This window comes from Panthera pardus, unplaced genomic scaffold (genome assembly GCF_024362965.1).
Source record: "Panthera pardus isolate Hobbes unplaced genomic scaffold, ASM2436296v1 HiC_scaffold_12, whole genome shotgun sequence".
NCBI classification, from domain to species: domain Eukaryota; kingdom Metazoa; phylum Chordata; class Mammalia; order Carnivora; family Felidae; genus Panthera; species Panthera pardus.
Genome location: NW_026526677.1, coordinates 36,764,922 through 36,791,206, shown reverse-complemented (window position 1 = coordinate 36,791,206; position 26,285 = coordinate 36,764,922). Strand labels below are relative to the sequence as shown.

Sequence of the window (26,285 nt, the reverse complement as noted above, 5' to 3'; positions counted from 1 at the left end):
TTATAACACTAGATGTGGACTGTAAGACATGACACACAGAAGGAGGCTTAACATGTCTTAACCAGCATCTGTCCTATTTATCACATTAAAGATGTGGGTGATGTTTGTTGGCATTGCTATGTCTGTAAATCATTAAATAAAATAATGACAATCTTTCCTTTTGAACTCCATAGTTGAATTCTTTTTACAATTGAATCTAATAGTATGAGCAACATTTAGGAGAATTTAGACAAACATACTTGAACTATGTTACCCACCACAGTAGTTTCAAACTTAATGCTATGTTTTTGATTCCTAAAAGAGCACTTGTGACATACAATGTAGAGTAATTACGTGTAATTGAATATTTTATTTCTATGAATAAAAAGAGTATTTGCAATGTGTTATTTGTGCTGAGGTACTTATCTGTAATAAACTGAAACCCTTGCTTTCACCTTGCTATTTTGTTATATAATACATAAAAACTAAATTAATAACCATGAAGACAACAAAAGATGAGTTTTAAAATAATCAACGGGGTTCATATTCATGTGTGGTTTTTTTTATTATTTATTTTAAGAGAGAGCGCATACATGGGGGAGGAGCAGAGAGAAGGAGAGAGAGAAAGAACTCAAGTAGGATCTGCACTGTCAGTGCCGAGCCTGATGCAGGGCTCGAACCCACGAAACATAAGATCATGACCTGAGCCCAAATCAAGAGTCAGATGCTTAACTGACTGAGACACCTAGATGTCCCTCGTTTGTTTTTTTAAATGTCATAATTACAGACAAATTTCAATTTATATTAAACATAGATGTAGATATGGGTGCAAAACCAATCAAATAAACCATGGAATCGTCAATGCATTTGTAGACAAATCAAGTTTTCTTTTTGAAAGTACTGATTTAAATTAGATGAGACCCATTATCCTCCGGTTAAATATATCAGAGCAAAGGGATTTCCATCTGCATTGCCATCACTGAAATAATCAAAAGGAAACCAAGTAAATAAATTTCAAAAACAGGCAAAATGTGAAAACACCATTCATTAAAAAAAAAAAAAAAAATTTGAAGTAGTCATAACACCTAACCACTAATTGGAAAGAAAAGCTGTTGTAAAGTGTGAAACTTGAAACAAGTCAAGGGGTGATGATAAAGTAGATGAGGCAGATTCTCAGACTTGACTAGAGGTACCTTTCCCTCTGGATTATAATGTGAAGGTTTGTTCTTCTGGGATTCAATAGAGAAGCAGAAGAGTTCAGGTGTGAGTGGGAAACCTCTCATTTAGTAAGTTCTGTTTTATCCTCTGATAGCTTATTAAATATTCTGTTAAGTGTTCGGTACCAAAGGAGGGTTTATATCTCATCCCACGGAGAGAAAGTCTTGTAATTTTCATCGTAAATCCATTTTTCAGCGTCAAGGATAAGAGTAAATGCTTCCATTAGAAAGTTATTTTCTTAATCACTTCTCCTGTTTCTCCTTAGTATTATGGTTAATTAAAGTAATTTGTTGGATTACGGTTACAAAAAGATAAGAAAGTATGAAGATAATTATGTGCCACCTGGGTTTAACTATTATGTCAGTGAAGATTGCTGCAGTCCTTATGTTACACTTTTAAAATGAAATCTTGTGTAATAATTACATAGTCCTTGTTAAGTTACATTATATTGGAATAAAATATAATAAGCATAATGTTTGGTTTTTTTTCAACCAAGAGTCAAGGACTTGTATTATCAAAATAATTATGAAAAAAGCATTTAATCCGACAAGTAAATATATTTGTAGTGTTGTCTACATATGCTATGCTATCACACAGGAGAAGGAAGGGGACATCTTCCAGAAGGAATGCTCGTTAAACCTTATGATGTCCGTATTTCACCTGAAGGGATGAGTAAGACATGATGACTATTTAGTATCGTTGAATAAGTAGTTCAGAGAAGAAATCAGCAATATGCATTCATGAGTTATTTCAGCAAACATTTAATAAGCATCTACCATCAGTCCAGCCCTGGTCAGCATCCTAATGGCAGAGAATAGACAAAGACTTATTCTAGAGGGATAAAAGATGGTAAGTATGGAAACAAAAACAGATACATCAATTGTAGGTTCTCTGAAGATAAAGGAAGGAAGAAATGAGAAAATGAGGACTGGCTGCTATTTTCTGAAGGGGTAAGGAAGCCTCTCTGAGAGTCACAATCAAGCAGATACCTCAATGGAACAGGCTGCTTATCATTGACATACTTGGTGATTCAGTTTGAATGCTGAGATTGTGTGAAATTTGTCCAGGTTATCAGTATATGAGTTTAGATATTTTGTATTCTCCATAAAAAGAGTACTTTGTACCACCATCAACACAACTGTAAAGATATGTATTGGCATTGTTTCCGGTAATATAAAAGCAATAGGAAGGGCTCTTAGGGGTACAATAACGCCATTATTAATTGCCTTCATACACTCATGAGAAATTTCGTTAATGAGTATTAATGGTTAAATAGATGCCTTCCTCTTAAAATCCATGTAACAGAATAACATGTGAAACATGAACTAATTCTCTTAACTTTATTGTAACTCAATTTTCTTATTTGTGTAAAGACTTTTTACTGTCAAATTTCTTCTTTGAATAGTGTATGGGCTTGAACTGACAGATTGCTGGGCTCTTGAGCTCCTTTGAAATGCAGATTGTTTTGAGGTTCTTGGGCACACAGGGCTCTGTAATTATGCCACAACAACAGGGAACCTCTAGCTCAAGAAAGACATTGAACAGCTGCGATGACCGTGTACAAACGTTTTCTCAGTTTCCAAAACAAACAGAAACACACACTGTTCAATGGCCTTTATTAGCAGACTATTCTCTAATTTCATCTCATAACAATCTGCCAGTGTTTTCTTTAAAATTGCTTTCTAAAAGAAAAAATATATATTACTTAGCCATTTTAATTCAAGTGAGGCTAATGCTTGGCACTCCATCAAGACTGCTATTTGAGTCCACTTTTTCCCCTGCGAGACTATTAACTACTCATTATAAAGACCATGATAAAAACATATGTATAAATACTAAACCTTAATATGTACAAGTAGATTACATGTACATGTACCATATGTACATGTAGAGTCACTTTGAATTTATCCTTTTTCATATCAACTCTGAAGGAATCAGAATTTGTACATAAAGTCTCATTGGTCTGGGCCACTGAATCTTATGTAAAGAAATGGCTCATTAATTCTAGGAGACAGTCCTACAGAATGATTAGAGCCAGGGGCCCTGGAACCTGGGTTCAGACCCTGACTCTGCCACTCATGAGGTGTTTGGCTGTGGACTGGTTACTTTGCATTTCTGAACTTCTGATTCCTTACCTATAAACTGTGAATGTTAAGAGCACCAGCTTCATAGTGATGCTGAAGTGATAAATACATCTGGCTTTAAGAGCTTCCCCTGGATCCTGGTAAGAGCTCAGTGCATGTGGCTTCCTCCTGTTTGTGCTCTTTGAAGTCGGGGTGACTATACTGAGCACAAGTATAGAGTGTATCCACGCCCCTCAAAGTAAAAGTGATCCTTTGCTATTTGATTAGAGAAGAAATCATCAAATAGTTCTAGCAATTAGGAACATGTATGAGCGACAGAGACAGAAAGCCTGACTACATTGAAGCCATATACTGCTTTCTCAGCTAACCAGTAGCTGAGTAACTCAGTAACTGTTGTTGCTTGTCTAGGTTCATTTGCACTGTGGTGTTATCAGAGAACCTGGCTTGTAGCCGAATGATTGCAACATAGCTGCTACAGATGGATACACCAAGAAAGTCCTCAAGGCAGGACTCAAGGGGTATGGGAGTGAAGGCAATCTCTTCTGTTCTTGCTCTTTTATCAGGAAATCAACAGATTTCCCACAATTTACCATCTGAATTTTGTTGATGACTTACTGTTATTCTCTGTGTCATATGGCAATTCTCCGTGGTAAGAGCTACTGAAATAGCAAGCTGGGACCTTGCAATCTCCAACAAATTTTAGGTTATATTAATAGGAATGGAGGTGAGAAACACAGGTTGGGTAATATTTTAGTGTGTGCCATAATAGCCATCCAGGGAAACATCAGAATTGAGTTAGACTTTCATATACTTATTTATGGTTTGGTATTTATTGTTTTAATATCGAATTGCCTATTGGAGAGTGATACTATAAACTTTTCATTGCTTAATTCCTCTGAAGTTTTAATTTAGCAGTAGTACAAGATTTTATTTTGTAGCTGAAATGTTTTCATGTGCTTTTGTTTGTTCGTTTGTTTTCCTGAAAACCATCAGCAGTTGGGCAAGGTGTCCCTAGAGTTCACTCAGTTCATTCATCGCGCTTCAGCTATACTGGCTTTCTATTTCTCAAATAGGCCAAGTTCGGCTCTACCTCGTGGCTTTCCCACTTGTTCTTCCTTCAGGTTTGGAAAGCACTCTTCCAGCCCAGACCTACACCTATCACCACCATCTGCCCACCTCTGATTCCTAACCTAGGTTTGGTTCAAATGTCTCTTTCTCAGAGGCTCCTTCTCTGATCTGATGCCCCTTCTAATCAGCCTCTATCTCACTAATCCTATCTTATTTTATTCATCCTCTTGTTTTAATTTTCTTCCTTTAAAACTGTCTTATTTTTTATGCACTTACTTAATTGTCTGACTCTTCCAAATTTACAGTAAGTTCCTCCAACTGAGGGACATTTGTCTGATTCATCACCACAGTTTCTCAACCTAAAACTGTACTTAGCACACAGTAGCAATTTAAGAGATACTTGTAAGATAAATGAAAGAATTCTTAACATAGGGTTGTTCATTAAAGCAAGAGGAGTGATTTGAATATTAAACACTGAAATGTTTGATTATAGCAAGAGAAAAATGGGTCAATCTCTCCATTCCAACAACTGGAATGTACTTGAGAATACGTCTTCTTACACCTAACAGAACCTGAATGGACATGGTAACAGCTCTCACTTAAATTATACCATGGCTAAAAAACCTCCTTTTATTGACACAGACTTCCATTACCCCTGGTCAAATCTTACTGGCTTTGGCATCATTGCCTTTGTCTATGTCTGTCCTGAGGCATCAAATATTTATTTAAAAATGCAATTCTATCCAATTAAAAGATGGGCAAAATATCTGAACAGAAGTCTCACTAGAGAAGATAAACAGATGGCAAATAAGCATATGAAAAGATGCTTAACATCATATGTCATTAGGAAATTGCAAATTAAACCAACAGTGAGATACCACTACATGCCTGTTAGAATGGCAAAATTCCAAAACACTGGCAACACCAAATGCTGGTGAGGATGTGGGGCAACGAGCTGTTGTACGTTACTGACAGAAACGCAAAATGGCACAGTCATTTTGTAACCCAGTTTTGCAGAGTTTCTGGCAAAACGTAGTATCATTTTGCCATATGACCTAGCAATCATGTTCCATGATATTTAACCATATGAGTTGAAAACTTATTACTCAAAAACCTGAATATCAGCCTGCAGAGCAGCTTCATTCATAATTGCCAAAACTAGGAAGCAATCATGATGCTCGTCAGTAAATTAATGGACAAACAAACTTGGCACATCGATGCAAGGAATATTATTCAGCAATAAAAAAGTGAGCCGTCAAGCTCCCACAAGACACGAGAAAACTTAAGTGCATATTGTTAAGTGAAAGAGGCCAATCTGATGATGCTACCTGGTGTATGATTCCAACTATTTGACATTCTAGATAAGGCAAAACTACGGAGACACTAAAAAGATATGTAGATGCCCAGAATTTGAAGGGAAGAGAATAGACGACCTATACGATGTTAAACATAAAGAATGAACCTTAATTTAAACTATGGATCTTAATGAATAATAATGCATTAGTACTCACCAATATTAACAGATGTACTACCATAATTCAAGATGTTAATAATAGAGGAAACCAGAGGAAGGGTGTTGGGGAACATGGGAATACTTTGCCTATTCTGTATTTTTCTATAAACCTAAAATTACTCAAAATAACCCAACTAACATCTATTTTTAAATAATGCTCACAGAGTAATATTTAAATACAGAGCACCTGTCTCTAGTGTCTTTGTATTAACAACTTGTAACATGAAAACTGGAAACAGTGATTGATTGGCTTGGCCATACCTATCCACAGAAGAATTGATTTATTCTCTTTCTCCCTTAGATTAGTTGAATAACCAAAGGCCAGAAATGTTACCAAACCCCATTTAATTCTGGACTGAGATTCAATGTTTTTCAAAGTTCTGTTTTGAATGGCTTTTATAAGTGTTAACTAAACAAAATGTCAGACTTCTCAGATATCAGCATGTCTTGGGAAATTTTAATAAAAAATAATTGTAAAATAATTGACTATATTTTGACTAACAAGTAGATATTTCATTTTCTTCCTCAAAAAAAGGACAATTTTGGCTTTGAGGAAAAAATAAAATTCTCAGGTACAGTAAAAATGTGCACAGATTGAAATGTGTCATTCCGTTATCCATGAAATAGAGAATAAATGTCTTGCTTACTTACTAGAAAAACAAATTTCAACCCTAGAAGAACACTAAAATTCAGATACTTTAATACCTCTTAATGCTTCTGGATTACATGGAACAATGTAGTGTAGCTCATGTTATTTCACATAAACATGGAGAATATTTCCTGTGGGCTTTCGATTTTTGGACACAATCCAAGATGAATCAAGGCTTGAAAGTTCAAATACATTAAAAATGAAAAAAAATATTAATTGATGTAATAGTCATCAGAGTTACCAGAAAGTTGTCATCTTATCTCTATTAATCTTAATAATCACGATACTTTGTAGCTTTATCACTGTGAACCAGTAGAGTAGTTTCACAATGGTTTTTCTTTCTTTTATTTATTTTTCCTAACAAATATCTATTGTGCAATAAAGGCTAGAGATCATGAAACTGCCGTGTCATTTACAAAGCCTGAGTGATTCATTGATTGCTGATCTCTTGACTCACCCTTATAACTATCTAAAAGGTTATCTTCTCCTTGATGAAAATCTTCCAGCAGGCAAGGCGATAGAATGTATCGATGAAATGTCTAAAGGCAAAAAAAAAAAAAATGCAATTGCAATTCACCGTGAAATTCTAATTGGGAATCTGTTTGAAGACTTCATAGTTGAGAGACATTTCCATTTGTTTCTTCCGCTTGTAAGCCAGTGTCTTAAAGCCAGCTGATGCTGGGGGAAGCTGCAATAACTTATCCTAAATTTCTTTCCTAGCGATCTGATGGCACAATCCAAAAACTAGAGGTTCTTTTCTGATAGTCTTAACCTTAACTGAAACCCGACTCATGCCAGGACCACATGCGTTTCCAGCTTTCTTTTTTAGAGGATAATGAAAAGTGCTGCATACGTGAGGTCTGCTACTGAGCCTTTAATAAAATTTATCTCATGCGACAAGATAATAACCCTCTGAAGTAGGCATTACTGCCCTGTTGTATAGTTGAAGAACCAGAGACTCAAGAACTTACATATCCTATTCAATGTTTCAAAACTACAATATGGCAACAATTGATTTCTACGTCCCTGATTCTACACTATACATCCCTGTTCCCCCTCCTGGTGTACTGCATAGACTCCTCTGACACGCGCCTGTGGTTATCACTGTCAGCTCTCTTATGTGCAAAGCTCTACCTCTGAGTCATCACCATGCAGTCACGGTGGGTCTCCAATGCTTGTAACTATCTTCATGATTATAGTCAGCTTCCATTCCTAGCCACCTCAACTGTGGCTGTAAATGTCACTTTCCCTTTAACTCCTCAAACCCTCCACCAAACAAGTATCTATCATCAGGCACATGCCTGCTCTCTCTCTCTCTCTCTCTCTCTCTCACGCACACACACACACACACACACACACACACGACTTTGCATCCTACTTTACAGAGTAAAATTCAGGTTTTCTGGCAAAAGATTTCTCAGCATGCTGTCCCTCCCTTAACCCTTTTTTGAACCTATATTCATCATCAAACTTGTCCTTTCTGTCCTAGCAAAACAGACATCCTCAATCTTCCTGTCCAAAGCTAATCTATACCTGGGCTCCTGAGTCCACCGCTCAGGAACTGGCTCAACATTTTCTTCTCTTTCATGATTTCATATACATATATCTTTTGGAGTTTCTACTAAATCTATGTATATGTAAATTTTAGGAATGATTTTTGCCTCCAAGTAACAGAAAACACTTCTACATATGGCTTAAGAAAATAGGGGTGACTTTTTTCACATAGTAGGAAATCTAGAACTAGAAAGTTACTGTCATTGGTTTAAAAGCTTAGCAATATCAGGACAATGTATTCTTAATTCTCTCCTCTGTATCCTGTCATGTAAATATGCTGCCATTGTTTCGTACATTACACCCTTTTAGAAAGATCTCCAAAAGGTTTCCACTCTGATCTTATTGGCTGGAATTCATCAGCCAAACTGGTTGCACAAAGCTACCCCAAATGCTTTAGAGAACGGGAAGGGCAGGTATGCAATTTTTTAAGGCTAAAGAGTGAAGGCAGGAGAGGAAGAAAGGAATTGGGAAAAGGTACTGTTTTAGTGAACCGACGCTGTCTGTCAAAGCACGTGTGCAATACTTTAGTGTCTTGTATCTTCGAAACAGGAGAGGTATGCAAAAGAAGACTGTGATAGATCCAGATTCTTGATTAGTGTCCCCGTGTTCAGCTTGTGTCTTGTTCCTCCTCTGTCGTACCTGGACTGCTTCAGGTCTGACCCTCTGCAGGAATTTGTTGGCAGTTCCCTAATTTTTGGATCCATCTCCTTGAACACTTGGAGCTGTGACCACTTCTGCCCAGACACAGGAGTCACCTCTTCTGTTCATTCGCTTCTATCTGAAAACACACGACGGAGCAATCTTGTGTGCTCAGTCCTTTTGACTTTGCTTTGACGTTATTAGTTTTTTCCATATTTTATTTCTGTGTTGCCATTTTGGGACTGTAACTGGAGAGACATTGAAAACTGTGTTGAATCTGCCTTCTTTAACTGTGAGCTTTATCTTATTATGTTGAGTGATTATTTGTATGTCTGTATTGGCTCCTAGGTTCTGAATTATGGAGGCAGGGTCATTTATTTACTTTGTTTTAGTTCTTAGTGTGCTGCACAGTTCTTAAGCACTCGATTATTGATGAATGTGAATATAAATTAATTAATTAATCACTAAATGCTCAGAAGGATTTGAAATCCAAATACCAGACTTGGAGTACAGGATTGCCCCTTTACACCTGCCTGAAGCAGCAAAGTTTATTTCACATCTCAGATCTTCAGTTTCTCAATATTTAAATTAAAAATAATACTAAATGCACCATGTACTTCATTCATATTCTATCTTAAAATAAAACCAAATAACAGAGAAAGATGCTTGTTGAATTACAAAATGTAAGCTGGTATTATTTGACGCATTTTTCTTTTGAAAGTCTTTATGTAGAATCTGACAAAATGATTAATGAATTCAAAATTATTAATTGAAATTCATCAACAATTTAGTGAATATTTACTATGTACCAATCACTATCCTTGGCACAAGAAATATGGTGACCACTAGATCAGTTCCTGTTCAGATGAAGCATACTTCCTGGTGGGTGAAACAAGATAGGTGTATTCATTTTCCATTTGCTGCTGTAACAACTTACCACAGGCTTACTGTTTAAAACAACAAGACTTAATTATCTTACATGGCCAAAGCCTGACAGGTTTCACAGATTAAAGTCGGGATGTAGGCTGGGTTGTTCTCTTTTCTGGAGTCTATAGAAGAGAATTTGTTTTTCCTTTCTGCTAACCACTCCCTGCTTTTTAAAAACACATTGATAGTAAGAATCCTGGGAATTTTTTCCCATACACCATTAGGATGCATTGGAAACTGATGAAAAATACAATACACTAGCATTGCCAAGAGTTTTTTTTCAAAACCATTTATATTCTCTCTCTCTCTCTTTAATTTTTTTTAACGTTTACTTATTTTTAAGACAGGGAGAGACAGAGCATGAACGGGGGAGGGTCAGAGAGAGAGGGAGACACAGAATCTGAAACAGGCTCCAGGCTCTGAGCCATCAGCACAGAGCCCGACACGGGGCTTGAACTCACGAACCGCGAGATCATGACCTGAGCCGAAGTCGGACGCTTAACCGACTGAGCCACCCAGGCGCCCCTCTCTCTTTAATTTCTAACTGAAATCTCCTTATTTTAAAAGAATTACATACAAAATCAGTTTACTAAAATTCCTTCAGGGCTAAGTCAAGTAAGGTACATTTATTTCTACTACCAACCCAAGAAGGTGATTATTATTTCTATTTCCTCTTAACATATGAGAAAACTCATAAGTGTTCAAAAAACTGTAACTTACCCAAGAGATGCTACCAGCTGGGGGTTGGCCAGGATCTGGACGAAGGGCTGAGCAGCCGTTGGTACCAGCCTTGTGGTACATATTAGGCAGGCACACCCACATGCCTGAAGTCTGTGGGCCTTTTCCATGGCATTGAAAAAGAGGTCACATGTTTAGGAAGAGTAGAAGAAATACCAATTTATAAACCACACCAGGTACAAGTTACATTTCTAAAAAAAACTTTCTCTTGGATAATTTGATGAAGACTAAGACCAGGGGTGCCTGGGTGGTTTAGTCGGTGAAGTGTCTGACTCTTCACTTTGGCTCAGGTCATGATCTCCCAGTTTCGTGAGTTCAAGTCCCGTGTTGGGCTCTGCGCTGGCAGTGTGGAGCCTGCTTAGGATTCTCTCTCTCCCTCTCTCTCTGCCCCTTCCCCACTTGCACTGTCTCTGTCTCTCTCAAATAAATAAATAAATAAATAAACACTTAAAAAAAAGTGTGGCACAATGTGAAAGATCAGATAAGGGGAAGAGCTGGGAAGGCAGATACCACACCACTCTATTGTGCGATACATCTGTGCAAACAATGGGAATTGTAAAATGTTTTCAAAGAGTAAAGCCTTAAAAAATGTCACAGGCCCAAAAAAGAACAAAAGAAAGAGAATACTGGAGCATAAAGCATTCAAGCCCAAGAATCGTTTTGACAAATGGCCTGGAGAATCCCAAACCTCAGTGGCTTTTGATTTGATTGCTGGATACAGAGCAGAATCTGTGTTGCAAAGATTCATATGGGATAAACTTTAGAAATGGTTTAAAAAAATTCTCAAATCTCAGTGGAGAAAACCGAGTCAGAGAATAATGGGGCTGCTCGGTGAACCACAAACGCCCATGGGCTATGAGGCTCAGTGGGAAAGGAAAGATTTATTCCTCACTTGAAATGCAATGTGAGGCCATTGCAAGGATACAGATTTTGGACTCAGACAGACTCCGCTCAAATCCAGACAGTTGTTCTGTGTAATGGTGATACTCTCTCTGAGTATCACCGTTTATGTGCCTGAAACAGGAATTAACCAAGATCAAATGCATTTAATGGTCACATATGGTCTCGAATACTAAATCTCAACACATGAAGCCTACTTATTCGTTCATTTGTGGATCATTCCCTGAGTGCCGGAGAACTTTGATAAGGAATGATCAGTCTTGGGGATAAAAAACAAGTAAAAAGGCAATGTATTACAGTACACAGTGATACACACTTTAGGATGAGACTATGGCACGCTGGGAACACACAGGAGTGTCACCCTGAATGCCTGGAGCGTAAATAAAGGCACCTAGGAAGGGCAATATCTCCTTAGATGCCAGCGATGCATAATGGCAGTTCGCGTGAGGAGACTGGAACATATTATGAGACTAGAGAAAGAATTAGGGTGCTGCAACAGTCCAGGAGGGTCTATCTCCAGCAATGGGAACCGGAAAATAAGAAATGTAGAGATCAGGAAGAAAAGACCTGGTTAGGAAGCTCATCCCTTTTCTTTCCCTCCTCTGTAAAGTTCAAGCCAGGTTAGGAGCAACCCATATCTCGTTTTCTCTTTCATCCTTTTTTCTACTTACACAGTTAGGAAAAGGCAAATATCAAATATTTATCAAGACACCGGCCAATCAGAACAGTAGTTGTCTTGGCAATGGGGCAGGCAGGGTTCTAGGGGAAAGGAGTAAGAGGAAGCAGTGGAGAATTTTAACTCAAATGAAAGCATAATATTTAACAACTGGCATGTCCATGTCATTGTACCATCTGAATTTGAGCCCTGGATCAGGTTAAGCAACTGAGAAATAAGGTTGTCATCACTGACATTGATTTTTTATGTTGCACTTACTTTGTAGTAAGTTAACATCCTCCTCTATATAACCCATGTGTGTGCACGTGCACATGCACACACACCTCAGAACACTTTATATCCCAGCTATGAACAACTGGGTCAAATGTTGAAACAAAGCACATTATTTAATTTCACGGAATTAACCGATCTAAAGGTCGGTGATTCTGGCACCATTAAGACTATGCCATCAGTCTCAAATGACCCACAATTCAGAGATGATATGATTAGTATAAGACTTTTCTAGTTTCAAAGCACTTTCACATTATCAAATGTAATCCTCACAATAGCACAGTGAGGTAGATAGAGTGGGAACTCGGTCATTTACAAATGCTCTGAAAGTCAATTTCCACCAGCTGAAAGATGGCCAGGAGCCAAAAAATCAGGTGGTATCATGATGTGTACGTAGAAAATGAGAAAATTGAGACCTATCAAGATAAAGCTGATATCCTTTAAATAATATGCACTACTCTTGAAATGAAAAGATACAAATAAAGAAAGGGACACAAACAGAATTTTATTATTAAAGACATTTCACAAGTTGAATGAAAAAGGACTGAGACTGTTAGAATTCAAATGACAGGACTAACTTCTTTTTCTAAAAGCTTTTGTTTGTGGGCTATTTGGAGTTGCAAAGGATTACAATTTGGTTTTAGACTCGCTAATTGATGTGTGTCTAGTTAAATCCTAAAACAGAATTTACATAGTATTTTGAGTGGACAGGAGGCAATGGCATGTTTTCCAAATAAGAACAAAATAGTGGAAAATCTGTTGCTTTCTTAACCAACATTGGTTTAAAAATATAGTCCCAGTTTTTGTGAGAGTTAGTGCTGATGTCCACACATTGTGATATTTTTATATAGTGTGGTCCACAGAATTCCAGGGTAAAGGCAACATTTCCTGAGGGATCAGGGCAGGTTTCCTTGGAGGAGTTGGTACCTTGAAGAATGGGCTAAATTAATCCAGGTGCCTTTCAGTTTCAACAACCATTTTGCCACAATACACCTCAACGTTTCTTTGGGATTTATTCACTCTTGCCTTCTGTCTAGACCACATTGCAACCTTGTCATTTTCAGCCAGAAGATTTGATTTGTGAACAAATCAAGAGGAAAATTGTACCAACAAAGGGAGAATTAGTGAAATGAGAATAAAGATATTCCTTTTGGTGTCTGTTTAGGTTATCCAGTACACACTGAATACAGTGGACTCTGGGAGGTGCTGTATAGAGGAGGCATAAGCCCAAATTAAATCTAGACCTTGAGGAAACATAATATATGACACAAATACATTATCTTATATGATATTTTGTATTATATAGTGTATATCGTATTGCACTACGTTATCCTACGTATGATACAGTATATGATGATGCACGGGAGAAGATGTGATGAAATGACTTAGGAAGCATCTGAATATATTGTATGGGATTTCTGAACAGATAGCAATTCATTTAGGCTTAAGGGGCAGAGGTGGGGTAAGTGACAACAAAGACACATGGAGATGGGGACACAAGGCAAAGGACTGCAGATACAGTGTATAGCAAAAGAAACTGGAAATGCAGGGCAGAGATAGGCAATCATGTGGCACGAATGTTTGGAGGCAAGCTTGAGGGCGGTGAGGTGGGACTGTGAAGCATTGGGGACTGGATCAAGGAAGCCCTTGAACATCCTTATCTGGAAAGTAATTGGAAGTCAGACAATCTTTTGGAGGATTAGCCCCACAGCGCTCTGAAGGATGGTGCATGGAAGGCATGAGAGAAGCCAGGAGTCTGTCTCCCTGGGAGAGCAGCAGCACCGCCCCCCAAAGACTTACTGAGTGTGAGACACCATGAAAACTCTGAATGGGACAAGCCTCATAAATAGGATTCTGCTTTTTATTATCACTTTTCATTAGTTTTCTGAAACAAGAAAACCAGATTCTACAGGCAAGTCAGTGTCAAATCTGTATCAAATCTGACTGGGAGAAAAAAATCAGTATCAAATCTGACGGGGGCGGCGGGGGGGGGGGGGGGAGAACAATAAAAAAGGCCCATTGAGGCTGTAAGGCATTGAACAATGGGTGGTGTTTGACTTGGGTGGATTACTGATGTGTGTTTTTAAAAGATTTTATTCTGAAAGGGACAAAGCATTCTCCTGAAAGACTGGCCTCTTTTCTCTCTAATTTTAGTCCCCCTTTTCTACTCTGCTATTATATTGCTCTAACTTTTAAAAGGAATATTTTACTAACTCTCCTCACACCAGGTAATTCTTTCATTGCCAGGACAGTTAGAAGGTCATTGCTATGTGCTCTTTTTCAATCAAAGAGTGACACCCAGACAAAAGTCCTCCCCCAGCACACTCCCATTGCTTGGCTGCATTTCCCGGGCTGAGCTGCAAATGTGTCTCCTGTAATAGTTTAGCATTCCCCAGAACCTGTCAGGGGCACTGAGCAAGAGCAGGAGAAAGGCTTGCTGATATATTCATGGTCATTTATAACGTCGACAGCCATGCCGAGCAATGAGAGCTGAGGCATTTCTAAAACTAAAGAAATGTAAAAACGCTTGCCCTTAATCAAAGTGTCTCATGCTTTTGCATGCATTGTTTTAAGCAAACGATTTCATCTGAAAGCGTTCTATTCCTGACAGTACTCCTCTGGGAGAATGTTGAAAACTCTAAATCTCAAATCAAGTGTGAAATGTTGCACAATTTCTAATTACCGAGCTCCGTGGAAAGAGTAGATCCGATCGAATGTGACACCTGGGGACTTATGGCATGGCGTATTAGGAACACCTGTTGTCGGGCAAAGTGACATCTAAGATGCTGGCACAATCTCCCAATTAAGGTGGTTAAAGCTAGCTTAGGGTAAAGCCAATAAAATTCACAGTAAAACATGCTGTCAGCTGAAAGATAACTGCACAGAATGGGCCTGGGGGGGTTGCTGTTTTTGTTTGTTTTGCTTTTTGAATTTCCTGCCAGCACCATTACCACACAGTTTATTTTCCCAATGGCTCCTTGTTAATCTACAGAGGGTGCAACAAGTATATTAAACTACAGCCATCCTTTGCTGACCTGGACGTGAATGAATATGGGCAGACGTTTGTTTCTCATGAAAGGACACTACGTCCCGAACAGCAGGTTTTCGGGAATATCTTGGAAATAAAAGTTTTAAATGTGGTTGCTGCCATTACTTTTTATTGCACAGGGTTCCTGCCTTCCCCTGAGCTCAGTCTGCTTTGCGGGTGTTACTGCGTTTGTCTTCACAGTATGGTGTGCAGTTGTAGGCTATTATTCTGGTTTTACAGATGTCAAAACAGACATGCCGGCAGGCTGTGACTTCCCCAACATCACGAAACAGAACTGAAGCTGCCATTCGTTCCTGGACCTACTCGATTACCCATACATTTAAAGGAGAAAAAGGAGGGTGCGAGGTAGTTAGAGAAGAGTCAGAAGAAGAAGATGGGTATAGTTTTCATTACCGACCATAATCTCTGTTTTTACAGGCTCATTTAACCTTATTTTTCAGGTCTGTGTATGGGAAGACTTAGGGCTTTGGGCTTCTGAATCTTGTACATCATCACAAAGCACATTAAAAGGCAGAGCCAGCATTTGAACCAAGCTGACTCTTGAGACTTTTCACTGCATTTTGAAGATAAGTTTGTCATTACTCCCCACGGTTTGGTTTTCTTTATCCGTCAGAGGGGCTGCACAGAAACAACAGCTGTTGCTTAGATAAATGGGCTTTATTTCTTTATAGAAGTTAGGGATAAATCCTAGAAAGGCAACAGAGGCCAGGTAGAGGAAAAACAGAGGTTTGGCTTTGGGCGAATGTGCGCATAAAGTGCACCTCTGCTTCTTACTAGGTGATAAAATCCTTTTATCAGGTACTTAATTTTTATCCCTCTCTGTTTTTCCATCTGAAAAGAGATACAAGCCTACCTATTTTGAGGAACTGACATAATAATAAAAGATAATGTGATTTTCTAGTACATTTACATGTCCAATAAATAGAAGCCATCATTAGTTCATGTAGTTCAGATGCGTTCATCAATCAAACAGGGGATGTCACAATTGAATCTTACATCTCCAGTCCATATGAAAGAGGGTAATAGAGATGCTAACACGTTGTTAGGAAAATATGTATCATGTGATCGATTTTAGAAAGCATTCCTCTTGTAAAGTATTTCCTATTCCTAATTCTGTCTCCGTTTGCAATCTTACATTAATAAGTCCTATGTTTTGAATTAAAATGACACATGTAAGATTTAATTACGGAATTAAATATATTTTAAATGGTAATTTAGTCTGAGAACCAAAGCCAGTGAACATTTTTGTAAACATGAAGCAATCAGTAGCTACCAAATTCTATTTATCATGAGGTAAATGTGGCAATGGAGCCATCAAAAATTAAAGTTCCATTAAAAAGTTCAATAACAATTAACTATCTCTTTCTCAATTGAAAACAAGAAATTAAACACTAATATTCAGTAAAGAAATGTAGATATTTTTATACTTAGCAGCTTTATTTGTGGGAAGATCATCACTTCTACTACAGCTAAAAAAGGCGAGGCAGAGTGTTCAAAGACGTGACTTCCAAGAATCTTACATTTTGCTAGCTTTTTACTCCTTATTTATTTGAAAGTGGTAAGGTGATTCCGCTATAAAAATTCTCCATAAAAATTTAATATTTTATAATGGAATACTGAATGTTAAGTACACTGAATTGGAGGGTAAGATTTTTTAGTTGTAAATCGAAGGCAAAAATAGAACAGTTTTGTTTGCACATAAACCAAATATCCTACAGATTGAAACATGGCCAATGTACCAAAATGTTAGAAGGTATTCTGAGTCATTTCACCCTCAATAGTTCAGCTGTGAACATTACTGCTGTCATTTAATACCCCAAATTTGTTTTAGAATTAAAAATGTTCAATTTGGGATTGGATGAACTGAACAGACCTTTTTACAATAGCCATCATAAGCCAATTTGAAATTTCTTGAGGCAATAGGTACAGCTCAGACCAAGGAAATAAGAGAAATTCTCTATCATCTAAAACTTCTTAGTGGCCCGATGTCTTTAAAAGTGAGCTACAGTGGTCTACTGAGACTCCCTTCAGGAAAATCAGAAGACCTTTAAAATAAGGCAACCCAAGTAAGAGTTGAGAAATTAGCCTTCTGAGTGCTTTTAAGTTCATTCTAAGCACTCATTAATTTATGGAATGCTTACTAGAGTCTGCCTCAGCATAAACAGAGGCATTTGAAGTCCAAATCAGGATTTTGAACAGGAAGCTCATAACTTAGAGATCACAGAATCATTGATCCATGGGAACTTTGGAGATGATCTAGTCCAATCCTCTTCAATTGAGAGAGGAGAACATTAAAGATGTTAAAAACTTCAAAAAGTTTTTGCATACATCAACTTACGCATTCTCAGAGCACCTTTTCCTATGTAGAGGCATAGATAATGGTCATGTCATTTTACAAAAAAGGGAAACAACTCACAGAAACTATCTCCTAGTTGGTCATTGGAAGAAACAAGCAACCCTGGGGAACTAAGGATACTAGGACCTTGAAGGCATCCACAGAAACTTCAGGAGTATCTGTAGAGATGAATGGTAACTGAGAATTACCAAAAGTCTATAGGACCATTTCCAAAGGAGATTCAGTTGGGATGTCCATTGGCCATAGCACTGTGAGCCCTACGGCTTTGGCAGGGGCCATTTAGCTACTAAAGTTGAGGAGCGAATGAAATAAATGGGCAAGTGGCCAAGTTAATCACAAGTTAATCAGTGTCCAGGTGAATTCTAAGCACCAAGAGAGCTGAGCAGCCATATTCCCCACCAGTCAGAGGAAGAACCCAAATGATGGACTGCTTGCTACTGTGGATCCAGCGGAAGCCCAGGGAGGCTGAAAATGCAGTTATTATGAGAGGCTTGTAGCAAGACAAACACAGATGTGAGGTCAGGCTCCGCCTCTTTCTTCTGGCTTTGGATTTGGAGAAAATCACTTATTTCTCAGAGTCTGAGATTCCTCATAGTTTTGTCTCCAGAGAATTTGCTTTTTAAATAATATAATTCATGTTCAAAAGCTTTATTGCAGAGTGCTTAGAACGTAAAAGCTTGAAATAATAAAAAAGCTATTATTTTCATTATTATTATTGTTTAAAATATACCCCTTAAGGGGCACCTGGGTGACTCAGTTGGTTAAGAGTCCAACTCTTGATCTCAATTCAGGTCATGATCTCATGGTTTGTGAGTTCAAGCCCCATGTTGGGCTCTGGAGCCTGCTTCGGATTCTCTCTCTCCCTCTTTCTGCCCCTGCCTCAGTCGTGCTGTCTCTGTCTCTCTCAAAATAAATAAATAAACTTTTAAAAATAAAAAAAAAATAAATAAAATATAAAATATACTCCTCAAGTCAAGAAGTTTTTGTTTTGTTTTGTTTTGTTTCCCCAATCACCAGGCCTATAAGCAACATGATGACATCTGAACATGGAATAGGTGGATGGCAAAGGGGTGGGCAAAGGGGTGGCAAATTCCTTACAATTTAGGTGACTAATCCAAATTATTGGAGACAGGATGGAAAGCAAGTTTCCTTCCTTCTAAGTCATTTATTCCCCTTTAATAAGCCATTAGAGTTTCACAAATTCTTTTTGCATTAAAAACAAAAAAAAAGTTCCTTTGTTATTCTCAAAGCTGTATTTAAATTAACCCACAAATGTCTATTAGAACATTCATATCTGTTATTTTGAATTTTATGGAAACTCTACCACTGCTTTTGGTAAAGTTGCTAATTCAGTTAAACAATGGGAGGCTCTCATGTCACTGTTTTAATGCTCTGCCTTGTTGAGGTTTGTAAATATTCATGCAGAAGAGCCACACAACATACTCAGTATTGTCTTGACAGATAAATGCCTAGTCTTCAATTACAGGAGATTTTTTCCCCCCTGAAGCAAGCATTACATTTGACTAAAGCAAGAAAGAAAAATCAAGTTTGTAAACAGATTTACCAAAGGATATTTAAAAAAAAATTTAAAGCAAAAACTATACTTTTTTTGCCAAATAACACAATATTTTTGGTTTTCCAACATATATGTCCTGATACTCCTGATCTTGATACAGCTTTTCCCTGCTCATGGCTCCTTTATCACATCTTACCAGAAAACTTATTAAGTCATTAATAAATTAGTTTTGACTGTTCTAGAATTTCAAATAAATGGAATCATACAATATGTACTTGTTTGTTTCAACTTCTTTTATTTAGCATATCTTGTGATATATACACACTACTACATGAATAAGTAGTTTTTCCCTTATTTCTGAGTAGTATCCCTTACACAGAATGATCGATTCGTTTATCCATGAACCTTTCATGGACATTTAGTTTGTTTTAGAGTTTTTGGTTATTACAAGTGCAGCTTCTCTGAATATTCAGACATATGATTATTTTAAACACATTTTAGTTTTTATTAAGTAGGTATCTAAGAGTAGACGTATATGGTTGTAGGTTTGTTTGTTTTATAAGAAACGCTCAGACCAGTAGAATATTAATGGGTCCCTAAAACTCATTTTCTATAACTATGGTTGTCCAGGTAGCTATGGGCCTAAGTGGGAGAAAAGTGAATAAATAACTTAACCATATTACATGGTAGAAGCCAGAGTAAACACTTTCACCAAGAAACCTGGTTTAAGTGTTCCTGCTATTAAACAACACACGATCCTGCCTCTAAAATAGACTCTCTACGTGCTCCCATGGTCATTGCAGCATTATTCGCGATAGCCAAGACATGGAAACAACCTAACTGTCCATCAATGGATGAATAGATCATGAAAATGTAGTGTGTGCATGTACATTTATATATATATGTGTATATATGTGTGTGTGTGTATGTGTGTGTATACACATATGTATATATATGTATACATATGTATACATACATATATGTATATATATGTGTATACACACACATACACACACACACACACACACACATATATATATATATATACACTGAGATCCTCACATGTGTGACAACATGGATGAAATTTGTGGGTATTATTGTTAAGTGAAATAAATCAAAGACAAATTACTGTATGATCTCATTTATAGGTGGAATCTAAACAAATCAAACTCAGAAACAGAATAGATTGGTGGTTGCCTCCAGTGGCTCGGGCATGGGAGAAATGAGGAGTTGTAGGTCAAAGTATACACACTTTCAATTACAAGAGGAATAGGTTCTGGGTGTATAATATATAACATATTGTATACTTGAAATATGTTGAGAGAGTTAATGTTCTCACCACACACACACACACACACAAATGGTGACTATGTGAGGTGACGATATGTTAACTATCTTTATTGTGGTAATCATTTCACAATATGCAGATGTCGAATGATTATGTTATACACCTTAAAGTTACGTGGTGTTGTTTGTTAATTATATCTCAATAAAGCTGGACAAAAATTTAAAAATTAAAAAGAAGTACACTATTTATAACAGTGTGAGAACAAAGCCTGTAGTAGAGTGAAGAATGAGGGGACAGATTAAAACCGCATTTGTTCATTAGCTAAGAAATCACATTTTCAGCTGATTTTTCGTTTATTTTAACTGTAGAACATCTTAGTACTAGGCCTGTGCTGCTATGTACAGTCTAGGCACAGTTAGCAAATTCTTAAGGATGCCAACTCAAAGTTTGACTTTATTATGTTGGACACAAAGGAAAGCCAGTAATAAGAGAGGAGGATGGCCAAGATTTAGCTTTGTAAGATTCTATGAAAGCATAGTTTGCACTGTCCTTCACACCATTACTTTCCCTTTCCCAACTCGGTCAGACCTGGAGACTGTCTACGTAAGGTCAGCCTGCACAGATATTCTCTCCTCCCAATATAATTCTGTTGAGTGAATCCAGCTCAGGTTTGTATATCCCTTTACTCATTTGGAATTGAGAATGATTTGCCTAATTTGACCATTGTATAAGTAAACACGCTCATAAGATATAAGGAAAGTATTAGAACTTTTTTACATCTTTTTTTGAAAGTTTATTTACTCTGAGAGAGAGAGACAGAGAGAGAGACAGAGAGCTGGGGAAGAACAGAGATAGAATCCCGAGCAGGCTCCACACTGCCAGCATGGAGTCCAATGTGGGGTTCGAACTTATGAACTGTGCAGTCATGACCTGAGCCGAAATCTCGAGTTGGGTGCTTAACCACCAAGCCACCCAGATGCCTATAAACGTTTTTATATCTTTAACATGGGAGTGGTCATGCTGTTGTACTTATTTGTCGAAACTCAGCATTTTGCTAACAAGCACTTTTCAATAACAACGTAGAAAAAAATAATGTAATTTGGCATGAAAGTCAATTAGAGAAGCTTATTAAATTCTCTAGATTTGCCAGTAATCTGAATGATTACTGTATTGAATACATGTATTGAATAATTCATCAGCTGTTTATTACATTTAACCCTCCCCCAATTACTGGAAATATTTTCTTTTCCTTTTTTATTTTGTAAAAAGATTACATTTTTTCACCTGGGAGATGCCAGAAGTTTAATTGCAGTTTTATTAACATGAAGCTTTTGTTACTAGAAAGGGTTTTAGCTAAAACTATGTTCTGTGCTCAAATTAAGGGACCTCACTACAGCATTAGGGTATTTATCATAAACCCTCAGTCTATTTATTTATAGGACAAGCAATGGCTAATTCTTTCCAGTATTGTAAGCCACAGATAGATGGGTATCTTGCTTCTAATTGTCTGATCTACTAATTTGAAACAAATAAAAAAGAGTTAAATAGTGCTGTTTTTAAGCTAAACCATAATAATAAAATCTAAGGTAATTTCATTCTATGTAAGTGAACTGCTCTTCCAGAAATGTAAAAAAGAAAAAAAAAGATTAGTAAGATAAGTACATAAACATATATAGAATATACTAAAACATAATTAAATATCAGGTGAATGCATGATAACTTAAATTGTACTAAATAGAAATCATGTTATATTAACTAGGCTATCCTGTGCATCTGTTAATATTATACAATTTGACAATTTAAATAATCTGTCATGAATTCTTTTAAAATGCAAATTATTAATTTATACATATTTTATATTAATATAATGAATTCCTATGATAAGCATGGGATGATTCTAGCATAAAGGCTCTTGCAGTCTATTTTATAAGCAAAGCTGAATTTCATATATGAATAAAGCAAGAACTTACAACTGGCACTTAGAATCTATCTATAAGGGGTGCCTGGGTGGTTCATCAGTTGAGCTTCTGACTTTGGCTCGGGTCACGATCTCATGATCTGTGAGTTCGAGCCCTGTGTCAGGCTGTGTGCTGACAGCTCAGAGCTTGGAGCCTGCTTCAGATTCTGTGTCTCCTTCTCTCTCACCCTCCCCCATTCATGCTTTGTCTCTCCCTGTCTCAAAAGTAAATAAACATTAAGAATTTTAAAAAAATCTGTCTTTAAGAATATAATACTCTTACCTGGACCAGAATACAAATTTTGTCAGTATTTGTGGTATAAGTTAATAAACAGAATACATTATTCATTTTTAACATGTGTTTGAGATTAATTTAAAAAAAAACAGGGTTTAGATTGGTGACATTCATTAACATACTTGCTTTATTTCTTTTGAAAGATAAAAGCACCTCAATAGATTTTCTAAACTGCCAGCTTCCTAAAAAACACAACTGATTCTTTTCTTAATGTATATGAGTTTATAGGTCAAAGAAAATAAAAGATAAATTAGAATAAATGTAAGCATCTAAAATTACCTTGCTCCTTGCAATTCTGCACAGAAAGGCTTACATCTCTATAAAAATGGGACAATGGAGATCAAAATAAATTAATTCATCTACAGTGGTCTTGAACTTGAATCAAGCACATAAAGGTAATTGTCTCCTACACCTACAGAACACATTTCTCACATCCTTAAAATTTCAACATGATGTTTTCAGTAGGGTTATGCGTGCCATATTATAAATGTTTTATAAGTTTGCAATTATAAGAAATAAAAAAAGACATTCTTCAGGTACATTATGTTCCCACCATGTTTTTATAAGATTTTCCTAATGGAACATTTAGTGTTTATTAAGTCCTACTACGAGCTATTCAAGTTTTTCATTTGTCTGAATCTCAGGAAATCCAGATGATGTGCCATAATATAGCAACTAAGAGCTCTAGATTAGACTTTGACAAACTTGGCCCCAAGTTCTAGGTCAGTCTTTTGGCAATTGAGGACTCAGATTTCTGTCAGAACCCTGACAGTCTCATGGAATCGCCACCCTAATCTGAAATGCCTACTTCCAAACCTCTGGGTAAGAAAAATAAAGTCTGTTTTAAGCCACTGTTTTCCAGATTTGTTATCTGTGGCTAAATATGGTTATTAACTAATATGCTAATTGTGTCACTGTTGGTAGATTCTCATTCCATTCTGAACCTCCTTTTTATTCGTTCATAAAATAAGTATAGTAAATATTGAAAGAAATAATCGTACTGAGTGTGCTGGAAGAAGTAAATGAGAACACACATCCAAAGTGATTAACCCAATTGTTGGCAGTGAATTTGCACTCAACAGATTGCAAATATTACATTTATGTACTGTTTAAGAGGCAAGGCTTCCTTTTCTTGCCCCATCCATTTTCAGTGTTACATTTGAGAGAAGCTATCAGCAGTCAAATACTTGAAGATGGAAACAATCTTGTGTCTTCACACCTCTTTGTATTTTTTAACTCTAACAATACAACAAATCAGGAATCATAGAAATCAATCCAAAATTGCTGTGAATCTATGCCCTTGAGAAGTCTCCAGAGCAACACTGCTTACTCAAAATATAGAGAGGAACTGATGCTGTAAGGCTGGATGTAGTTAAACTTTAATGAAAGCAAAATGTGAGAAAATAAAGTACAATCAGATATTCCATACCTTATAAATGAATAAAGTTAGATGGTTTTATTTTTACAAGGCTCTAAAAAGGCAGAAGTAATGTTAATTTAGATAGCTGAATTGTTTCAGATAAACAATGACTTGAGAGTAATTACCATAGCAAATGTGCTAATGATTTTGAAAAGATTATTCTAAGTAAAATCCATCTAACTGAGGAAATAAAAACACAAAGCATTAAATCTCAGATCCTTTTTAAAGTGAAGCATTACTTATTTACTGCTTTTAGGAGATTTTTCCTCAACAGAGCAATTAATTTTTCCTAATTTAATATATAATGAAGTTTCTTATGCATAATTATATTCCTTTCATTTACATTTCTAAGAAACCATTGAACTTCAAAATAAAAAGTTCATTACAATGCTAATATTTAACACTTCAAAAAAATCCCCCTGTGCAAGTAACTAAATTAGTTGCTTGATTAATTCTATTTACCATATTCCTTTTCTGTTTCAACCATGCCATTTTTTCCCCCAGATTCATTCAAGAGCTTAATTCTCTATGATTTATTGGAAAAGCAAACATTTTTCTTGGTTTATTTGGTTGACTTGTTTTCATGTGTGAACTCTGCATTTTTTATTTCCTGCTGTCAATTACTTCCAAAAAGCAATTTTTAAGTTGTCCATCAGGCATAAACTGTGCAAAGGTATATTTTCCCCACCAAACCCTTCTGAAAATCTTCCACGTATCACCCATTACTTAAAGTCTAAAATATGTTCCTAAAATCTTTGTAATATAAGATGAAGGTATCAGATTATAGAATAAAGTTGTTCTAAATAAGAGCTGACTTGTTAGAGTTCTAAAATATCTAAAATAAAAATTAGAGGATACTTGATATATTTTTGTATGTGTAAGTAGAATAATGGGATGGGAAAACTGATCCTCTCTTTAGGTTACATGGGGGTTCATATGTTTTATTTGTTCCTTTATTTAAAATATCCAGTAAATGTTAAATGCATACATAGCACTGTGATAAAATGAAGGAGGAGCCTATGCAGTATTTGAAAGCAAGGTCTCTACCCAATTCCTTGTTGTCTCCCCCAGCCTCCAAAATGATAAGGAAAGAGAAAGGAAACACACCAGATAGTAGAAAAGAAATGGAAATAAAGGGGAAAAAAGGATGGAAAGAAGAGAGACAGTGTCTTGAGTTGATTAGAAGCATGGCCTATGGTAGAAAATAAGTTTATCTTCAAGGCCGGCTCTTGTACTTTAGACAAGTGTGTATTCCTGGGCCTCATTTTCCTCATCTGAATAATGGGGAAAATATCATCCACTTCAAAGAGTCCTGGGAGAATTAAATGAGATCATCTCTACAAAGTATGTGGCAATACCTAATATTTGCCATATCTGCCAGACCCTATCAGAGAAGTCATCAATTTGAAGTAGATTCTTTCTCATATCTTTGTGGACAGCTTGAATAAAGGAATCAAGATCAAGCTAATTTTAACTCAGTAAGTGATGAATTAAGTGAGCTCATAATTTGAAGTCCAAAAGAATTCACTGATATTACAGAACCAAATAATGAATGGCAATAGAGCAAGTAAAAATTCAAATATAGAATAAGGAAGAACTGGCTCCAGGAATTAAAAAAAAAAACTGATAAATTAGGCCATGGAAGGCAAAGCTAAGTATAATTAGAAAGGAATACTAGATTCGAATATTTAATGATTCAGGTGTCAGTCTTTTTATTCTGTAATGAACAGTTCCTCCTTAGAATCCTGCGTCTTGCCTCAGCCACCTGGATTTAAAAAGGGTAAGTTAAAACTGGAAAAGGTGGAAGAATGAATAATAGAGATGGGATTAAACGCTTGTGAGTAAATGACAGAGTATTTTAAGCTCTTTGACTTTACAAAATGCTATAATGTGATATGATTAACAATTCTATCTTTGTTTCTCAGCAGTGAAGTGAGTTATCAAAGCAAAAATCTTATAAGACAAAATTAAACAGGCAAGATGGACTTTAGTCAAGGTAACTCTTATAGGGAAGAGAGTCTAGCACTTTGAACTCTGTTGAAACAAAGGGAGGGGGCTCTAAGCACTGGGGTGAGCTTGTGGAAAAGTACTGGAAGACATTAGGGGAGGTTGATCTATGGAATATGTGTAGCACATCCAGTTATTCCTCAGTTTGCAAATGTTTGTTCCTATGATTATGCCATCAGTGT

At 36.6% G+C, this 26,285-nt stretch overlaps 1 pseudogene; it reads right to left on the bottom strand.

Annotated features, from left to right (window-relative positions):
• Positions 1-10,453, bottom strand: part of LOC109271046 (transcription initiation factor TFIID subunit 10-like) — a 33,025-nt pseudogene extending 22,572 nt beyond the window's left edge.
• Between the last annotated feature and the right edge of the window lie 15,832 nt (positions 10,454-26,285).